This window comes from Macaca thibetana, chromosome 9 (assembly GCF_024542745.1).
Source record: "Macaca thibetana thibetana isolate TM-01 chromosome 9, ASM2454274v1, whole genome shotgun sequence".
NCBI lineage: Eukaryota > Metazoa > Chordata > Mammalia > Primates > Cercopithecidae > Macaca > Macaca thibetana.
In genome coordinates this window covers 78,128,886-78,151,012 of record NC_065586.1, presented here as the reverse complement: position 1 = coordinate 78,151,012, position 22,127 = coordinate 78,128,886, and the positions used below count along the sequence as shown (strand labels likewise).

Sequence of the window (22,127 nt, the reverse complement as noted above, 5' to 3'; positions counted from 1 at the left end):
ACAAGTATTATAAAACATGACTTTTATTATAAACTATTATAAATATATGGACTAAAAGAAAAAAAGTAAGCAAATCTTTTTTGCCCATTAAATGTGATTTTGTTTTCTTAAAATGCAGAAATAATTAGAAATAATTTAAAGTTAAATATGTTAATCCATGTAATCTTGTGAAGAACTACGTCAATCACTTTGGTTATTTAATTAAAAGCCCATTAGGGAAAGAAACAAAACAAAAAGATAAACAACAAAGTGAGATACATTAATTGAATTACACATAGTACACATGAAAGTTTTTATAAGTTTTAATTGTCTCTCAATTTTTCTTAAATTGCTGATTTCGTAAATTAAGTAGAGAAAAACATTGACCACAGAATAAGTGATGGTTAGATTCTTTCAGCAACATAATTTCATTTACTCTTTTCTACCACTAGGGTAATGGGGAAAAAAAAAAAAAAAAAAACAGGAAATCCAAATTCATGTTATTTTGTGTGGTTCACCTCTGGATTTCTGATTCTCAAAGTATGCATAGCAAATGTGAAGCATTCCATAAATAGCTGAAATACTGAGTAAATGTAATTTCTAAATTTTCATCAAACATAAACTTTCTATGTAATCCAGTAATTAAAATACATCATTATAACTCACTAAAGGCTTTAAAATGGTTTGCTAACCCTGAACAAAGTGTTTTTTATTATTTAAACCCAAAACGTATTCATCATAAAAACATTAAAACCACTATTTTTAATGAACATTCATTGTCATTTTAGCACATTCCTTCCAATTTCTGTCCTCTGTAGTATCTAACACAGAGGTTGCAAGGAGACTGAATTGACTTTCTTAGTCTGAATTGTGGTCCTCTTGTTTATTAACTGCGAGAACAAGGATCAGTAACATAAATCTTGTATCTTAAATTTTTTTGTCTCTAAAATGGAGATAAAACTTTTAACTACATTACATGACTATTATAGGATTAAGTAAGTTAACCAATATGATGAGTATGGAGTTGAGAGTCTATTATAAGCTAAGTGAAAATTATATGAATTATGCATAATTAAGATGATTATGGTGATAATGATGATGTTGATATCTATAGATCCTTAAAGAACCTGACTATAAAAGGCACTGGAAAATAGATTCAATTTGGAAATGTTAAATATAAGTTTTTAATGTGTCTAGGAAGAACCGGAACCAAGGTTTAACATGTAGTTCATACAAAATACTACCTAAATTCTTCTGGGGATCACAATAAAGGTTGTATTCTGTACTCAGGAAAATGTTTATGTCCATAACAAAAGATATGTAAAATCTGTGCTTGTTCCAACTATCTCAGTCCAGCCCAAAGAACTTTCTCAATTCCTGTTCAAAACCAGTGATCTAATAATTCTGAAGCAATATTCAGGAAGACTGGCATACATTCTCCAGTGTCAAATTTGCATTAGGAAGCTGCAACATTTTTCAGTCTCAATTTATCAATCTTTAGACATAACTGTATTTTTCTTCGTTTTTGAAGGTATGGAAAAATAGATGATAAGATGTGTAAAAATAGTCTAGAAAGTTTTTTTTTTAATTTGTTAATAGACTACTGTAATAGACTATATTAACAGACAGTTTAAGATTTACAGACAACTTGAGCATAAAGTACAGAGATCTCATATTCTTTTCTGCTCAGTTTCCCCTGTCATTAACATCTTCCCTTAGTGAGGTACAATTATTACAATTAATGAACCAATATTGATATTATTACAGTTGAACTTTGAACAACTTGAGTTAGGACTGTGTAGGGTCACTCCCATGAAGACATTTTTCAATCAAACACAGATCAAAAATACACTGTCTGTGGGATGCAAAACCCACACATATGGGAGGGCCGAATATTCCCACACATTGCTTCTGAAGGACTGTCTGCAGGACTTCAGTTTACGTGGATTTGGGTATTAGTGCAGGTGGTCCTGCAAACAAATCCTGTGTAAAATGAGGGGCAACTATATTAACTAAAGTCCATAGTTAATTTTGATTTCCTTACTTTTTACTTAATGTCCTTTTATGTTCTAGTATTTCATCCAAAATACCACTTAAAATTTAGTTGTTGTATGTCCTTAAGCTCTTCTTGGGATTCTTATTTTTGATGATATAGACAGTTGTAAGGCTTACTGGCCAGGTATAACACAGCATGCCTCTAAACTGATAATTTGTCTCATGTTTTACCCCTGAAAAGGGTTTATGGGTTTGGGAAAGTCCAGAAAAGTTAATTAGAAGATATCAATTACCTGTGCCCTACTATTTGGAGAAAATCAGTATTTCTATAATTAATAAAGTAATTTTCTGTTTTGAAGACATTTTAAAATGATACATTAAAATAATCTTTGGGATCACAGAAGATATTTCTAAACTAATTAAAATTAATACTAGTAACTACTATTTTAAGAAATTATGCTGAGTGTTTCAAATCCACTTAATCCTCACAATGATCAGAAAAGATAAATCAACTTATCCCTATCTTCAAAGAAGATGAGAAGACGGGCTCTTCAATTATATAATTTTCCCTCGTTCATAAAGCTTATCAGTAGAGCTGAGCCTTAAAGCTGCTAACTTCTAATTTCAATTATATCACCCAGTTCTTTCAATATAAGAAAGCCTTTTTATTTTCTCTCAAAGTTCTTCTGCTTCTCCAATACTTAAAACTTCATTTAATCCGGCATTTATAAGGGTATCCTTCACAGATAATGGGCAATGGTTATGTGGAGGAGGCAAATTATGAAGTGAGCCTAGATCGCACCACTGCACTCTATCCTGGGAGACTGTGTGTCAAAAACAAAACACAACAAAAAAAGTTATTTACAATGTATTTTCCTTAACAGCTAGCAAAGTTGAGTATTCAACCACAATTTATTTATCATGTGTATTTGTGTATTTGCTCTTTACTGAATGTGTTTTCGTACTGTTTGACCAACTGGCAGAGGGAAGGTTTCTGCACCTTATTGATTTTTATGAGTTCTGTGTATATTCCAGTGACTATCTCTCTGCTGCTTACATTTTGTGCAAACACATTCTTTAGCATTCCTGTTCACAATTGTATCAGTTTTAATATAGCCAAACTTATCTTTTAATGTCTTATATCTGCAATATATAGCACTAAAATACAAAACTAGTTGCAATATATTTTTATTCATCTTTCATTTGATTTGCTAAAACATTTGTCAGTTGATTGAGTGGATACCCATAAGTAGATTGATCTGTAAACTTATTTTATCATATTTTCATAATATAATAAGACTATTAGACGTGTAGCGTTTGTTTTAGACTATTGACTAATTTTTGCTTTTCTGGAAAATGTTGTGATATTAGGCTATGTGATCAGAACTGGTTACCATAAATTGGATTTGGTCAAAGTCAACAAGTTAAATGTAGGCCTGCCATTATAAGCCAGAAGTAATGAATTCAAGATTAGACAGAAGTAGAATCAGAGAACACAAATAAGCTGCATGAGATGATAGCCCCCTTGTCATCCCTTATTCTTTTACTGTGGCTTTTGCCTCAGCTCAGGCTTTCGTTCATTAGGGTTATTATGACCAAGTAATGGAGGTGAAAAAAGGTCCAGCTAGCTTAATAGATGGGTTTGCTTAATATGGGGTTCAGAGTAATGAAGGATTGCTGTTGTCTAAAAGCCAAATCAGTAGTGATCCCGAAGGACAGAAATCAGAAAAATTTTCCCCATGGACACTAACTACTTCAATCACATTTTCTGAAAAGAAGAAAGAAACAAGATAAGAAAATATACTGACATATAAAGTAGTAAAGAGTTTGGAGGTTTACTCAGCGGTCTGGGTATACAGAGATTAAACTGGAGAGAAACAGCATTGGGGAAAACCTATTTGATGGACTTACAGAAATATCAACAAGTTATGAAGACTCTTGAACCTCATGTTAATGCTAACTAAATAATATTCACCATAGACAACCAAGTAGATAAAATGACTAAGCCAACTGACATCTGCCAACCTCTGTCATTAGTTAGCCCAGTGCTGGCATAATAGATGCCTCAGTGAAGAGACTCTGGTAGCAGAGATGGAGGCTAATCCAGACTCCATAGCATGGGCTTCTGTTCACCAAGGCTGATTTCTTTACAGCCACTGCTGATTATCTACTCTGACAGCCATGGAGACAAATGCTGGACTTTTCAGCTGACACTATAGTTTGAGAGGATCAATCACTTTCCTAGGGACAAGTTGATGATATTGTGATCATCCCATTTTTAAAGAAGACATAATTTGTCTCGATTGGAATTGACTCACATGATGGGTGTGGGTTTGGTTTGCCTTCATGTCTACAGGTGTTCAGCTACAACTTCTATCCAAGACCTTCAGAGTGCTTGAGCTGCTGAACAAGATCCTGCACAAAACTGCATTAAATCAAAGAACTCATTTTACATCTAATTTTTATTTTATATGAAAATAATCCACAGGGAATTGTTTTAAAACAACTGCAGAGTATTTTATTTATAAAAATAATGCATAATGCCTATGCATACAATTAGTGTGCATTACAAAAGTATTTATTTATTAGCTTTATACAATTTTTAAACCAAACACTATACATAACATTATCTACTATTGCCATAAATTTGTTTTAAAGTTGTTAAAATTACTTAGAATATAACTCAAATGACCTAGTAATATCATGAGTTTCTATACTCAGAATTTCTCCCTCACAGATTCCTGAAATGTTTTTCTCTCCATTTTACCTAACTTGAATAGAAATAGTCTTTTAGTATTGCTATAAGGTATTTGTTATTTTTGTTGTTAACATTTTAATTGAAGTGTAATACATGTACAGATACATTAAAAAAATTATTGGTATAAACAAACCATCACAAAGTGAAAACACTTGTGTAACCCCCACACAGGTAAAGAAATAAAAGCATTAACAGTTCCCTAGAATTATCCCTTATGTCACCTCCCAGTGCCAACTCTCTGTCCAGACTCTATAACCATAGATTTCTTGTAAGCTTGCAAGTGTTATAACTGTATTTCACTCCTGATTATGGCCCTATACTTCCACTTTACATCTCACACAGCACTTTGTAAGGCACATCACAGATGATCAAGTAGGACAAATACCACATCCCAAATAGAATCAAATGTATACCAGTATAGTCAATGGGCCTATTATTATTCTAAATTAATAATAAATAATTTCCTATAATTATTCAAACTTCACATTGAATAATAGCTTTTTAAATTTTGAAAAGAAGTGTTGTATAACAACTTTTATTACATTAATATAATCAAAATACAGAATATAATCAAAATACAGTGTAGTAGAATTTTATTTTTAAAGAAGGATAATATGTAGAGACAATGATAAACTATTTTCAAAAGCAAATCATATGTGGCCATTATAAATGACAAGCACTATAAGCCTAGCTGCGGAATATTAGCATTTCATATGTGAGAAATGAATAAAAACTATGTTATGGAGAATAGTATCAGAGCATTATTTACCTTATCACAAGTAAAGGTAGTTAATAGGTTTGTTTTTACTAGTTTTAAAGTGAACCACTGACATTAAAATGAAAAATTGTGTTCCATGTTAATGCAATACAAATAATTCTCACAGAAAAAAATCCTAGTGTGGAATTTTTTTTTCATAGACAGTTAACTGAACCAAAATTTCTGCCAGCAGAATTCAGTCTTACACATGTAGATAGATGTGAAAGTGTACATATCCTCCCAACACAGCTTTCTTCAGTAATGATATAATTTTCCTAATAAAGAAAAATGTTTTCCTCTTATCTTCTGTACAGTTCTCTTTTATATTTCAAAGTACCAAAAGACTCTTACAAACATTGCACTCTCCAATTATCACTAAAAAGGTCTCCAAATGCCACCATAAGGAAACTATAAAACAGGCACTGATTATACTACCAGACTCATAGAACTCTGTTGGCCATTAAGGACAAACCATTTTCCAATGAATTTAAGAGTTACATTGAAAGAGATTCATGTGAACTTTCTACTCTCCTCCTTCAAATGTTTACAAACAAACATGTCCTATCATTTGTAAAATGGCCTGCTACATTTAGAAATCTGAATTAAATCTCTGTAATAATTTAGGTTATTGGGATAGACTCTTAGGTACAGGAAAAAATTTATAGTGTTTTTCCCCTCAGCCAATAGAGGATATAATGAAGGAAAAAAAAAATGCAGGAAAATGGCCAGGACACAAAGCAGCACTTAATATGCACAATATTTTACAATCCAGTAATTTTTAGACTTGGAATGCTTGATGTTTTTTCCAACATTGTGAATGGACTTATCACACCCAATAACGTCCTTCATACATTGGCACATCAATGAATCTGGTTATTTTCCTTCTGTCTTGGTTGTCTAACAGTGATAGCCTTAACTGATAGTGAATTAAAATTATCTGTGGAGCTTTAAAAAATATATTCCTGAGTAACACACTGAGAAATTCTGACCCATAATTCTATACTGAAACCTAGGAAATCCCAGATGATTATGACAGCATATATCCAAAAGAAAGCATTTTGAAAGCACTAAAACCTTCACCACTTACCAAAACGCAGTGGATTGTCATCTGTACATCAATGCAGTAATGGAAAAGAGTAATGTCACCATATAATATCAATGATCTTCAAACTTTCCCTTTTGTTGACATTGTATTTATTACTCACATTTCCAGCTTCAAGTCCTGTGACATATTGGCCAGCTGAATTCCAGTGCCATTAATATACCCTTTGTAGTCAATGATGTTAGATTTTTGGGTTATTAATAGATAAAGACTAACATGTAAATATAAATGCTAACATATGAATAAGGGAAATGTAGGAAAATAAAGAGTAATTTTGTTGCAAAAATTTCATAAATACAAGTCCAATTTCACAGTTTTGTTTTAAGTATTAAGAAATATGCCTTCTTTGGTGAAAATTATTTTTAAAACAAATTCAGTAATTCATTTAAGATAATCTGGAAAGGTTATTTAGAAATGTTCTGGAAACAAGAGAGAATATATATTTTAAAAATAACTCAGGTGTTACCTAGGGAGTAACCTGAAAAATACTTTCACAAAACAAAGGTTAAGAAATTAATCTTTAGAAAGAAATTCAGGTAAAAGTACATGTCTAAAATGACCTTTGAAAACTGGGAAGTAAATAACTTTTCACATCATTAAACATTTTATATAAACTTATTTTATTATACCCAGGTTAGAAACATACAGGCTACAGTTTTCAAAATCAGATTAATGTGAAACCGTTGGATTTTTAGGAAAAATCAGTCTGTTTTTCTACTATCACACCAAACAAAACTTTGTCATCATAAGTGCTTAAGAATTAGCAGGAATAGCCAGAATGTATTTGTCCAAAAGTTGTCTGTATTTAAACTTTTAAACATGATAGGACAAGAAAGATTTTTTATGAATGATAGTATTTCTTCAGGTGTCTTAATTATAGTCTTCGAAAGAGTACAATTCTGAAATAGAATTATTTGAAGGCTGCTGATAAGATGTCCTGTTCCCAAACATGCCTCTTAATCCACTTAGTACATAAATAAATTACATGAAGAGAGTACCACATGTTTGTCTTAAGACAGACATCTTACCTGGTACATTTTAAAACCAATTATTTCAAGGAAATACCATAGCAAACTTGTGGAAAGAGGAGAGCAGCCTGTTTTTCCAATTTGATAAATTTGACACTTATCAAATTTCTTGAATTTGGATTCATTTTGGAGAAAATAGAAAAAAGAAAGTAGCATGGTTAGTAAAATAAGAAAATTACCCAATATTATTACAGTCATAGCATTTGCTAGTAATAGAGACTGCCCCAGTTTAAGATTAATTTTTCAATTAAAATATTAAATGTCATTTTATGATTTTTTAGTCTGGGAGGCAAGTCAGGATACTTTTATTAATAGTCATTAATTGACAAAGCTTCTACAGTTGTGCTTTTTATTTAATATTATAACACATTAACCACAGACATCCTTTGATTTTCTGTCATATTTTCAGTGCTCTGTCTGTACATGTTTTCTCAAGAGTAGCAACATTTGTGAATTTATTTTAATAATTCATGATTTTGTCAGCATTATAAGGGCTTACTGTTCCAAGAGGACATTATAACAAAGCACTGAAGAACAGGAAACTTCAGTTTAGCTGGAAATTTATACTAGTATACGATTGTTGTCCCTTATTTACTGATTTATACACTGTTCAAAAGTGAAATTGAATAAGATTAGCTATTTTATACAGTTATTATAAGGATGAATTAAAATAGTTTTGAAATGTTAGAAACTATGTATTCGATATAAATATTGTATATATTATTTTTAAAATATTTATTCATAATAGTTTTAAAACTTTTGTTTAGCCTAATCTGAAAGCCATTTTCCAGAAAATAAATGTGAGGCATCATGTTTAGTAAAATGTGTAGAATCGAATTGACCTGTATTGAAAACCCAGCTTTGTCACTTAGTTGAGAAATGTGTCATACTTCTATAAACTCCAGTGTCCACATGGCATACCTGAGCATACTAAGCCCTTGCTGAGATATGTAATTAAAAGATATGAAATCAGTGCTCAGGAGTATGCAGGCACCCAAGCAATAGTAATTAACTATTTATGTGATATTTAGAAGTTAAAATTGAAATAACTTTGTGAGAAATGATACGTGTGGGATAAAGAGAAGGATGTATAAATTTTGGTTTACATAACAGGATACCCAGTGATGTCATTCATGGAAACATTGTGAAAGAGTCTGGTTTAGAGAATTCTGGGAAGATGATGGAAAAGCAAGCACTGGAAATCTCTTTACACATAAGTAATAATTACACTGGCAAAATCTCTCTGATACAGCTATTTTGGAATTCTTGAATTTAGTGAAACTTACAACTTCCAGGAGAAAGTGCGGATAATAAATTTTAGTTAATTTCAGCTGTTAGCTCACGAGCAGTTATCCATCCCCACCCCTAATCCCAAGACAGGGAGCTTTGCAAGTATTTCTGCTGCAGCTTGCCTCTAGCTTGCAAAAACTACCATGAGCAAAAATGACCACACCCTTCAGTTATCAAGGATCTGTGCTCTGATGGTTGATTGTTGCTTCTGAGCACAATGGAAGAGACGAAGAGGTGGTAACCATTGTTGTTGCACTCCCTTCTGTTCTAAAACCCACTCTTGCTGGCTAATGTGACTTCCAAGAAACTTAAAAGGCTGTTTCCCGCCCCCCTCCATTTTTCCTTTACCCCTTTGAGAATCAATACTGAAGAATAGTATATTTCCAGAGCAACTGCAAACATGAGGGAAATTAGAAAGTTTCAGTGTATCATCAAGAAATGGTGCAGGTTCATAAAATACTAATAAAAGACTTTAAGTTTACAACTCAGGCTGATCTTCAGCACAGACACAGTCTGCAGCAATATAAACAAAATAATAACGAAAGCAGCAAGCCCTAGGGAAGGGAGAAATTCTGATTTCAAGATTTACCATTTAATTAAATTCAGATGTCCAGTTTTCAACAAATCATCACAAGGCACACACAGGAACAAGAAAGTATGATTCATTTAAAGAAAACAGATAAAGCAAAATAAAGTCACCGAGAAAGATCTGATGGTGGATCTACTAGATAAATACTTTAAAATAACCGTTATAATGATGTCCAACAAACTAAAGGAAGACATAGAGAAAGTCAAGCAAACAATGGATGAACAAAATGAAAATATCAATAGAGATAGAAAGGCTAAAAATGAACAGCAAAAATTCAGGAGCTGAAAGTTACAACTGAATGAAAATTCCATAACCTATCCCCCAGAGAATATATAAACTATTCTCATACATAAACTAAGGTAGTTCATTAACTGCTATAAATGCTCAAGGAAACCCTGCAGCTTAAAATAAAAGGACATTAGATAGTAACTCAAAGCTATATGAATAAGTATCTCAGTAAAGGTAAATGCATGGACAATATAAAAGCTGGTGTTATTGTAACATTGGTTTGTAACTTCAGTTTATCTTTTCCACATACTTTAAGAGACCAATATATTAAACAATTATTAAAGTTCCCATTATTATAAATTTAGTTTGTACTTCTACATTTTGTTTTCCACATAATGGAGAATACTAATGTATTAAAAATTATTACTTTATGTTTTTGAATGCACAATGTATACAGACATAATTTTGTCACATTAATAACTGAAAAAAATGTGACTGAAGATGTTATAGGAGCTGAGTTTTTGTATATTATTGAACTTTAGCTAATATACATTCAAATTAGAGTATTATAATTTTAGAGTGTTGACTGTTAATACTCATGATACCCTCAAAGAAAATAATTATAGAATATACATTAAAACACATATGAAAGGAATTTAAATTTTCACTACAAAATATAAATTCAATACTAAAAAAGACAGCAATACAAGAAATTCATATAAAAGCTACATGGCATCTAGAAAATAAATAACAAAATGACAGGTATAGTTATCTTCTTATTAACAATTACTTTAATTTTAAATGGCAAAGCCCTTCAAACAAAAGACTGATACTGGCAGCATGGATGATGGCCATGATCCAACTATATACTGTCTAAAAGAGACTCACTCTGTATCTGAATACACAAACAGACTGAAAGTGAAAGGATAGAAAAAGACACGCCATGTAAACAGTAACCATAAGAGTACTGGGGTGGTTATACTAATACCAGATAAAATAGACTTTAAATAACTGTTAAAAGGTTACAAGAAGCAAAAGAGGACATTATTAATAAAAGGTTCAATATTCCAAGAAGCTATAACAAATATCGACATGTACATAACAGACCATTAGAAGGAAAGTTCGATATAATTGAAGGAAAAATAAATGGTTCTACAATAATAATTGAAGACTTCAAAATCTACCCTTATTAATGGATAAAACAATCAGAAGATAAGTAAAGAAATAAATAACAACAGAGGGCTTAAAAAACACAATAAACCAACAAGATGTAAGAGATATTTACAGAATATTCTACCCCACAACAGAATATGCATTCTTCTCCAGTGCACATGGAACCTTTTCCAGGATGGATTATGTGTTAGGCCACAAATTACATCTCAATAGGTTTAAAAGATATCATACGAAATATCTTTACTAACGACAACAAAATTAAGTTAGAAATTAGTAACAAAAGAAAAAGTGGAAAAATCAAAAAATTTGTGGAAATTAAACATATATTTCTAAATTACCAATTGATCAAAGAAGAAATAACAGGGGAAATGTACAAGTATTTAGCGATAAATGAAATCTAAAACACCACATGCCAAAATTTATGAGGCAGAGAAAATGCAGTGCTAAGAGAGAAATGTATAGGTATAAATGCTTACATTAAAAAGTAAGAAATATTTTCTTTTAATTTAGAAAAAGATCTCAAATCAACCACTTTACAACTTAAACCAGAAAAACAAACTGAAGGCAAGTAGAAGAAAGGAGATAATAAAGACTAGAGCAGAGATAGACAAAATAGATGACAGAAAAACAATGAAACCAAAAGCTGGTTGTTTGAAAAGATCAACAACATTAGTAAACTTTTGACTAGACGGACTAAGAGAAAAAGAGAGAAGACTCAAATTACTAAACTGAGAAATGAAAATGGTGACTTTGCTATCAATTCTACAGAAATAAAAATGACTATAAGAAAGTACTATTAAAAACTGTGCTTAGAAATCTGATAACATATGAAATGGAATAATTCCTAGAGATACAAAACTTATCAAGACTAAATAATGATAAAATAAAAATGTAAATAGACTGATAACTAGTAAGAGATTGAATCAGTAATAAAATATCTCCCGACATCAAAAGCCCTGGACCTGATGGCATCACCAGTGAATTCCATAAAACATTTAAAGAGCTAGCATCGATCTTTTTCAAACTTTTCCAAAAATGCTGTCATAAGGGAACATTTCCAAAACTCATTCTGTAAGACAGCATTACCCTAATACCATAGACGTATCCTTTGTAAACACTGATGCAAAAATTCTCAAAAAATTACTAGCAAAACAAGCTAATAAGCAGCAGATTAAAATTACTATAGACCATGAGCAAAAGAGATTTATTAATACTAATGGAAATCAAAGATATTTCAACATACAAAAATTGTCAAATGTAATATACCATATTAACAATGAAGGGTAAGAATCACATGGTTATCTCAATTGATGCATAACTAGCATTTGGCAAAATTTTACACCCTTTCATGATTAAAAAAAAAAAAAAAAAAAACAAAGTAGAAATATAAGGAAACCACCTTAACCTAATAAAATTTCATTTGTAAAAGTCCCATATAAAACATCATAGTCAATCGTGAAAAACTTAGAGTTTTCCCTCTATGATAAGCAACAAGGCAAGGATGCCTGAGCTTACTACTATTTAATATAGTACTAAAAGATCTGGCCAAAAAAAAATATGTAAGAAAAAGTAAAATAAAAGGCAAAAAATTGGAAAAGAAGAAGTCAAATTATCTTTGTTTACAGATAATATAATCTTATTTACAGAAAATGATAAAGATTCCACTAAAAATAGCAAAACCAATAAATTGGGTCACCACATAAAATCAAGTACATATCTACACAACAACAAAGAATAATCCAAAAACAAAATTAATAAAATAATTTAATTTGCAATAGCATCATAAAGATAAAATACTTTTTATTTAACCAAGAAAATAAATGATCTGTCCTATAAAAGCTACAAAACATTCCAAAAGAAATTAAAGAATATAAAAATGAATGGAAAGGCATTGCATGTTCATGATTGGAAGACTTAACATTGTTATAATGTCAACACCACAGATTCACAGCAAATCTACAGAAAATGCAATGCCTATCCAAATCCCAATGATGTCTTAAAGCAGAAATACAAAAAAACTCATCCTAAAATTCATATGGAATCTCAAAGGACTCCAAATAGCTAAATTGATCCTGGAAAAGAATAAGCTAGAACACTCAGACTCCTGATTTCCAAACTTACTATAAAGCTACAGTAATCAAAACATTGTGGTACTGGCATGAAGACAGACATATGGACCAGTGTAATAGGAAAGGTTGCCTGGAAGTAAAGTCTCACATATATGGTCAAATGATTTTAAATTATGGTGTCAAGAGTATTCAATGGGGAAAAGGCAATATTTTCAATAAATGTTGCAGGGAAAATGAGCTATCCATATGCAAACTAATAAAGTTGGATTCTTAACACCATATACAAAAATTTAGTCAAAATGGATCCATGACCTAAATAGAAGACCTAAAACTATAAACTCTTACAAGAAAGATAAGTTTTAATACTTCATATTTGGCAATAATAAGACACCTGATGTTCACACAACAAAATTAAAAAGAGGCAAATGAGCTTAATAAAAAGTAAAAAAAAAAAAAAAGAAGAAGAAGTAGAAATGCACGCCTCAAAAGAAAATTATCACTAGAGTAAAAGGCAATTTACCTAATGGAAGAAAATATTTGCAGAATGTATATCTAGTAAGGGATTAATATTCAGAATATTCAGAGGACTCCTAAAGCTCAATAACAAAAAACAAGCAACCTGATTCAAAAATGGTCAAAACATTTGATAGACATTTATCCAAAGAAGATATACAAATGGCAAATAAACACTTGAAAACATGCTTAACATCACTAATCATTAGGAAAATGCAAATAAAAACTACAATGAGATTATTTTGTAGTTCATAAGCGTGATGACTGGGTGTTCAAATGCAGGTGCAAGATGTGCCACCCTCAAACCTTGTTACCACATCAGCATATTACCCATCAGACATAAAAAAAAAAAATGAGATACCAGCTCATACCCATTTAGGATGGTATTTATCAAAATAAATCAGAAAATAATGATTTGGCAAGAATGTAAAGAACATAAAACCCTTGTGCACTGTTAGTGGGAATAAACATAAAATGGTGAAACTGTTGTGAAAAATAGTATGGTGAATCCTCAAAAATTCAACGTGAAATTACCATATGATTCTGCAATTCCATTTCCAGGTATGTACCCAATAGTTTCTTAAATATGTATTTTTATACCTATGTTGTTAACAGCATTACTAATAATAGCTAAAATTTAGAAGCAACTCAAGAGTCTACCAACAGTAGAATGGATAAGCAAAATGTGGTTTTTGTATGCAATAAAATATTATTCAACCTTAAGAAGGGAGGAAATTCTAATATATGCTACATGTGTGAACCTTGAGGGTGTTCTATCAAGTAAAATAAGGCAGTCACAGAAAGGCAAATACTCTATTATTCTACTTATATGAGGTACTCAGTGTAGTCAAAATCCTCAGAACAGACAGTGAAATAACGGTTGCCAGGGGCAAAGGGAGGGAAAATTTTTCAGTTTTAAAGATTGTAAGAGTTCTGGGGATGGACAATAATGATGACTGAACAATAATATAAATGTAATTAGTGATAATTACATTATGTGTATTTTTACCAAAATACAAAATTGGAGAATATAAACAAATAAAAATAAATACATATAAACCAAACCAAACAAAACCCTGGTTTAAAAGAACAGAATTATGAGTTTGGTTTTGAACAAGCTAATTGGACATGTTATCGGGACATCCAAAAGAGGATGTCAAGTATCTAATGAAATATAGTTAGTTTAATGCCAGTTACTAACGCTATTGTCATTCAAGGATTCCACGCTTAGAAGTTGGAACAGAAAATGTAATTTTTTGAGTCATCTGCACAGGGCCTTGATCACTAGGGATGCTCTGGAGATAAAAAAAAAAAAATCTCACATTATTCATCACTGAGCAAAGATAGCCAGGTCTTAAAGCCATGCCCTCGCTGCATCTGTCACTGCATGCAGGATCTTGGGAGGGGTAACTTTGAGAAGGCAGCTGTCTGATGCTAGTTGAAATCTCTGAGAGGGAATGGTGGAGACAGTGGTGTTGCTGAGAGAGAAAGAATGTTTGTAGAAAGCACTCCTTAATGCTGGGACAACACATCCTCCTTTGAAGAGGTAATAAGGCGACAAATCACTTTGTCCACAATTCTCCTAGTTATGCATCACCACATCTACCGTACTCCCATGTAATATGTTTAACTTGGTCCCTCCTAAGCTACTAATGACCTGGATCTATAAGATACACCTTTAAGAATGACTACTATAAATATTCATTTAAAAGATGTATATGGTTTATGGACCATGAAGATAGTAAAATTACCTATGCAATAAGATGCTTCAATGCTTTCAAAAGTATCAAACAAGGTGTGATAGACCTTTTACTGCAGATAGAAATGCAGCAAGATAAACCTTTAGCTTTCCAGGTCATATATAAACATCTGTTATAAGTTACTTATATTTAGTGTTATGCTCATCCATACTCTGTCCACTTCTAGGATAACAAAGGTCAAAAAATGTTCATTTAATCAGGTGTGGAAAGGTTAATTACTTAAAAAATAAATTTTAAAAACAATCAAAACAAACAGAAATTTCCAAATTGTATCAAATACTCACAGAACTCATCCTTGATTTCTCAAAGAATTTTCTCAAAAAAATAACAGAAATAACAATTTCAAGTGAAATATCATGATGAGAATATCTTCAGAATATTTTACTGTGTTTCTAAGGAAATGTGAGTCTTTCTACATTACTGAAAGTGGTCTTAGTTTTATCCAAATAAGCTATTTTCAGAAATAAGAAAACATAAAGCTCAGTAAAACACTGCAATAAAAAGTATGATATTTAATGTAAAATCGTTCAGAGTAATCATGTGAACATGGTTCTATTTCTGTCTATGTCTGTACATCATCACCCTAATGCCAGTATATTTATTTTAAACTAAATATTGGTCTCCTGAGGCAGAGAGAATACAATAATAATAATTTAGAAAAAAATTACATTTTAACACTGCCATTTTATCATAATAGTGCTATTTTTCCCTACATAATGCAAAAACAAAGACAACTCCAAAAGGCATATTTGTGTCTTAAATTGGGGCAAAATAGAGCTTTTTTCCCTCAAACATGGGACACTAAGAAGAGCTTTCATCCTAAATTCTTACAGTTAGTTGAATTGTTTACACCAATATTACATTTATAAATAGCTTCTCTTGTTTCTTAAAAATACTAGAATTTCATGTTGCATTTTTTGACAGCTTTATCATCTGTAATAGCCATGTTTAGAAAAGACCTGGCAGGTGAACAAATACAGCCACCAAGAAGTAGAAAGATAAACACTATTAAGAGGTTCTTAGACAATTTTTACAAAGAAAAATATTTTATAAAAGGCAACGCTGTTTTCTTCACATATTAGAGTTAGTCTTCATAGGTGTCTAACACAATACTGGATGATTCTAAGCATAGTTTTCCACTTAAGTATTAATAGAAATAATTTATTGTAAAAATGTTCATTTATTTTAAAATTTAAGTTAGACCTTTGCTACTTTCTGATATGAAATTTTGAGGCTCAGGAACCAATTATTTTTCTTGAGAACACATCTCTGAAATTACAGTGTCAGTCAATGAGAAATATGGCTTGATATTCAAAGAGCATAAAATCTGATTTATATACGACTTTTAAGAATGCCTTTTTGTATAAAGTAATATATATATACTTATTGTAGGAATGCAGTGAATTACACTAAATGCAGGATTTACTATGAAATATCTATCATATCTTTGCCTATATACACAAAGGCAAAGTTGAAAATGTTTTCAAATGCCATTGATTTCCATCCAGACTTAATGAAAAGCCTGACTTTCTGAAAACAGACTTATTATCCCTACTTCCTTATTATCTGTTATACACTATTTCTTCTTACAAATGTTGTCATCTGTTTAACTTGACATTAGCAAAGGCAATAATCTTTACTTTTAGTTGTTCGCCATGTTAAAACTTTTTTTTTTAAGGTCACTATTATAAAAGCAATATCAAAAGCAAAATTCCCTAAATATAAGATATAGTTTGGATGTTTTCTCCCCTCCAAATCTCATGTTGAAGTGTGAGTCCTGGTGGGAGGTGTTTGGATCACGGTGAGTGGCTCCCTAATGAATACCTTCGTGCCTTCCCTGCAGTAATGAGTTCATGTAAGAGTTGGTTTTTAAAGGGCCTGACACCTCACCATTCACTCTCTTGCTCTCTCTTTTGCCTGTGATACACAGGCTCCCACTTTGCCTTTCACCATGATTGGAAGTTTCCTGAGGCCTCACCAGGAGCAGATACTGGCACCATATTTCTTATACAGCCTGCAGAACTGTGAGCTAAATAAACCTCTTTTCTTTATAAATTATGCAGTCCCAGGTATTCCTTATAGCAACTCAAATGGATTAACACAATATTTTTCATGGAAAGAAATGTGAATGGATTTATAAGCACATGAGTTTTCATATAAATACTAAACATACAGCTTAAATATGAAAAAAGTAATAAGTAAATATCATTATTAATAGGTAATAATTTAAGAAGTCCACAGTGAAGAACTCCTTCATTACACATCAATGTGTACCATAGGAGTCACTGATAAGGTGGTAACTAGAACAAATCTCTTCAAATTAGTTACTGATCTTTCAAAATCTATTATTAGGTAAAAATATAAGAATTGTATTTCAAGTATTACATTGCCTTTGCTTTAGATTAAAATTATCAACACATATGAGACAACTGCATAATCTGAAATATAAATTTAGGGAGAATGAGCTACAAATAGATAAACACTAAGAAAGTGAGAAAGATAGTAGGAAATTGGACAAAGATATTCCAGTTTACACAAGCCTGAGATTAAGTATGCCAACTTGCCTTAGATTCTTGAAATTTATACTCGATCATCATATGCACTGTTATCTTTGCAAAGCAATGAAAGTGTGTGTAAGGAACCAAGAATGACATAAGTCCGCTAGGATATTTTTTATCTGCCACGTGTCTTGCTATAAACTCCTTCGAATAATTCTGATTGTAATAAAAATATCATTTTAATTGTTTTCAATATTTTATGAAGTTGTAAAATATTCCCAAGGAACGATTATCAGACAAATACTTGGCTCTGCGCTCTCTTTAGAGCAGTGTTCCACCTCAGGAAACTGCTTTTGAAATCAGCAAAATAAAACTGCTGATATTTTTAGAGCCATACAGTAATGTTTAGAGAGGTTTTCTGGTGGCCGGGCGTGGTGGCTCAAGCCTGTAATCCCAGCACTTTGGGAGGCCGAGACGGGCGGATCACGAGGTCAGAAGATCGAGACCATCCTGGCTAACACGGTGAAACCCCATCTCTACTAAAAAGTACAAAAAAACTAGCCGGGCGACGTGGCGGGTGCCTGTAGTCCCAGCTACTCGGGAGGCCGAGGCAGGAGAATGGCGTGAACCCGGGAGGCGGAGCTTGCAGTGAGCTGAGATCTGGCCACTGCACTCCAGCTTGGGCGACAGAGCGAGACTCCGTCTCAAAAAAAAAAAAAAAAAAAAAAGGAGAAGTTCTCTGGTTTCTTTTTGGATACAGGTACCCCAGAATTATTTAAAGTAATATTCATAAAATGATTGCCTTATAATATTTAATATAAAATGAAAGTAATTTATATTAGAGTGTATTAAGCATAGTGAATATTCAAAAAGCTCCAGTACATTCTGTCTCCTTCACACTTATTTTTAGTTCTGAAACTAATACAAGGATTTAGAAAATAGGACTTCATGCAATATAAACCACCTAGCTAGTATATGTATTAAAATTTTTAAATATTAATTATTAAAAATTATTTAGTGCCTTCATTATGCCAGGCACTCTTCTAAGCACTAAAGAAACGCAATGACCAAAACACATACAATTATGCTATCTTGGAATTTACAGTCCGTGAGGAGTAAATGAGGAGAGATAAGCAACAAACAAGGAAACAAGCAAATACAGAATATGTCATGCAGGGATTTTGGTTGTGATGAAATATAAATCATGTAAGGAAGGAAATGGTGATGCAGGTGTTGAGGGCAGTATTTCTGATAGTATGAGAAAACAGGTCTGTCTGTGAAGGTTTCATTCCAGCAGAGAGCTGAATGAAATCAGTGTAAAAGGCATGCTGATATTAGGGAACAGAGTGTTCATGTAAAGTGCAATAATGAAATTGAAAGGTCTAACTTGGTGTGGCTTGGAGTACATGAAGAGCAACAAGATGACTAGTATGGCTGAAGCAAAGAAGCAGTGCATGGTAGAAAATTATCTCAGAGAGGTCACTAGAACAAATACATTGATCTGTTTGCAGTGAATTGATTCTTAAAATTTTAGTAATTATGATGTTATATTTACTCTATTAGACAACATGACAAGAAGAATGGATCATTAAAGAGGCATAAGTGGAAAACACCTGTTTCAAGATATGTAGTGCTATGATAACACCAAGGGAATACATTTGAAAGCATTAGTTTGCAGCTGCAGAAGTAATGAGTTTCTGTAATATTGCTTCTTTGTAAGTGAAAAGGAGCTGAGAAAATTAGATGACAAAAATTCTAAAAATGTTAAAGCAACAAAGGTAAACGCAATTAGATATGAGGAATGTTCAACTGCCAACTGGCAGTATAGCTGTACTTGAAAGAAATTGATGGATCATCTAACAATTCTAGTCCCTTATATTCCAGCAGCCGCTTCCTGATAAAATGTTCAGTTGGGAAGAAAGATAGGTATCAGGATCTGGCTTTCAGGATGAAGTTTCTTGAACCTTCTTCTCTCAACATTGTAGTTTAAACGGAAGTTTGAAATAATTATAAATTTTCAATAATTCTACTACATTTCTTTATTGTATATTAGCGAATTTTGTCATTTGCAACAATAGAGATTCCATCAAATTTTATGATCTCATTGAAAAGCTGTGATATTTGAAAATCAAATGTAAAAGTCTATTTCAAAGCTTTTGACATTTTAACTGTTTATACAAAAGAAAATTCAAATTAGCAATAATTTTCAGATTCAGTATCAAATTATGTGACAACTCAGCATATATTTCACACTAAGCCAATAAGGTAAGCTTACCGTTTTGATGTGTTTTTATTTGATGGCATATCCTGCTAGTATCAAAGTCTGACCCATTTTCTGTGTAAAACAATGTATGATCTATGATATTTCCATTTCTTATCTGAAATCAATGATTTGTAACATTGCTTTATCATATATTATTATAACAAGTTTCTTTTAAATATATTAATATATAAGCTAATATTCATATTATCATCATTAAATGAAAAACATGTTAGGTCATAGTGTGGTATCCTTATTAATATATCATAATATTTCTGTAAAATTTGAACTTTATTCTTTATTCTTAGTTTTATTGTCACTTACAAAGAAACCACAATGAAGAATGAAACAGCTGCTTTCAGAGCTAATATATTCATCCAACATTTTCACTCTAAGACCCAATCAACACTCTTTGGTCCTTCAGTGTTAATATATGCACTGCCAAATGATTCCTTAGTCACGAGTTTTAGCAAGTTATAATTGGATAGTTTTCTCTGTTACAGAACTTTTTTCAGTCTGACATACCATATGTACAATAGGGCAATGAAATAGTGGTAATTTGTAGGTTTCTCTGAATGAATATATTTATATGTCCTTGAAACACTATTCCATGGAGTAGAACATGGGAAAAGATGTATCTGTACCACAAATTTCTAGAGACCAGGACATAGATCTTAGTTTCCTAACCTCCTCCCTCTTAGAGCCTTCCTTTCACAGAGTAGGCAATCAACTTTGGCATAATCAATGAATATCACAAAACAATGTCAGAGTATTGCTTTCTAAGCCTCCTGCTATTGGCAACATGAAGGAAAATCTAGGTAGGCAGTGGGGAATATTCTATTTTCCCTTTTATAATCTGAAATCTACTACTAGACAGCAAATGTATAAACTGTTTAAACTTGGAATCAAGTCACACCTTAATTTCAGGGTGCTAATTATCGTAAACTGTAAAACTCTATACTTTTAATGAGAAAAGAAAGAAAAATATGGTAATAGTACTTTTGACAGCACCAACAATATAATAGATATAAAGATTTTATGTCCCTGGGTCAAATGCAGCTGCTGCAAGAACCTGAAAACTCTATGAGGATGGATATTATACTAAGGAAGCTTGGGGAGGATAATAGCTTATCTGTCTTCTTATTGTTATATTTCTGGCTTCCTTTATAGGACCTCACTAATAATAGACTTTTAGTAACATCTCCTGATGGTTGAACCTAGAAAATATATTATTATTTTCAACATAATGAACTCTATATACACTTCCAAATAGGAAACAAAGTAGTAATAAAGTGTATGATTCCTTCAAATGATCTCAACTCAGAGCTTTTACTCACAAAAATCAGAGCTCTTACTTGGCTCTCTTATTTGACCTCTGGTTGTAAGGACTGCAGTGGAAGCAGTTAACCTTCATTTATAACACATGATCTGAATCAGTCTAGTAATATTGATTTCTGTAACTGCCCACTCATTAATATATAAAAGTGTTATAGTCACATTGATACAAATTTGACATTTCCAAAACAAATACTTCCAAACAGCTTTTGGTTAATATGTCGGATTTGTAATCTTATAAGGACTTAAGACCCATTCTTATAATCAGAAGTAAGAAAAAAAAAAGACAAATAATGTTTTCATAGAAAACCATGCAGATTCAGTTCTTGTCAGAAAATACCCAATACATAAAATTTTGCCAAAAAAAAGTGTATTTTTTTCAAAAGTCGATTTTCCAATGTTTGAGGTGGGTACAATAGACTTGGTAGCCAAATGATACCATTAATTCAACCTCATACTGGAAAACAACATAAAATAATTAATTACTTTTTATAGAAAATGTATGTCCATAGCTTGTAATGAAGTGCCTATAAAAACTAGTCTTTCAGAGTAGGTTTATTCCTAATTGAAAAGCTAAATTATCAACAAATGTTAACATTTTGCAAGTTGTAATTGCCACTTTCTATTTAGTTGTCAAGTGTGCATGTCCATAGTGCATTTCTCTCCAAGATGCTATTGTCGTTTTCTGAAAGTACCAAAAACACATTGTTCTTTAATACTGTTAGACACTTGGAGGAAATTCACGAACAATTCCCTTTGGACTAGCAATGAAATATCACACTTGAATATCATC

General features: G+C 31.8%; 1 protein-coding gene and 1 non-coding gene across 2 annotated transcripts in view; one reads left to right on the top strand and one right to left on the bottom strand.

Annotated features, from left to right (window-relative positions):
* Positions 1-22,127, bottom strand: part of PCDH15 (protocadherin related 15) — a 1,784,920-nt gene that overhangs the window by 1,718,086 nt on the left and 44,707 nt on the right. The window lies entirely within an intron of this gene.
* LOC126963501 (small nucleolar RNA U13) lies at positions 13,718-13,821 on the top strand. Its single transcript, XR_007729130.1, has one exon. It is a non-coding gene; the product is annotated as a small nucleolar RNA U13 (small nucleolar RNA).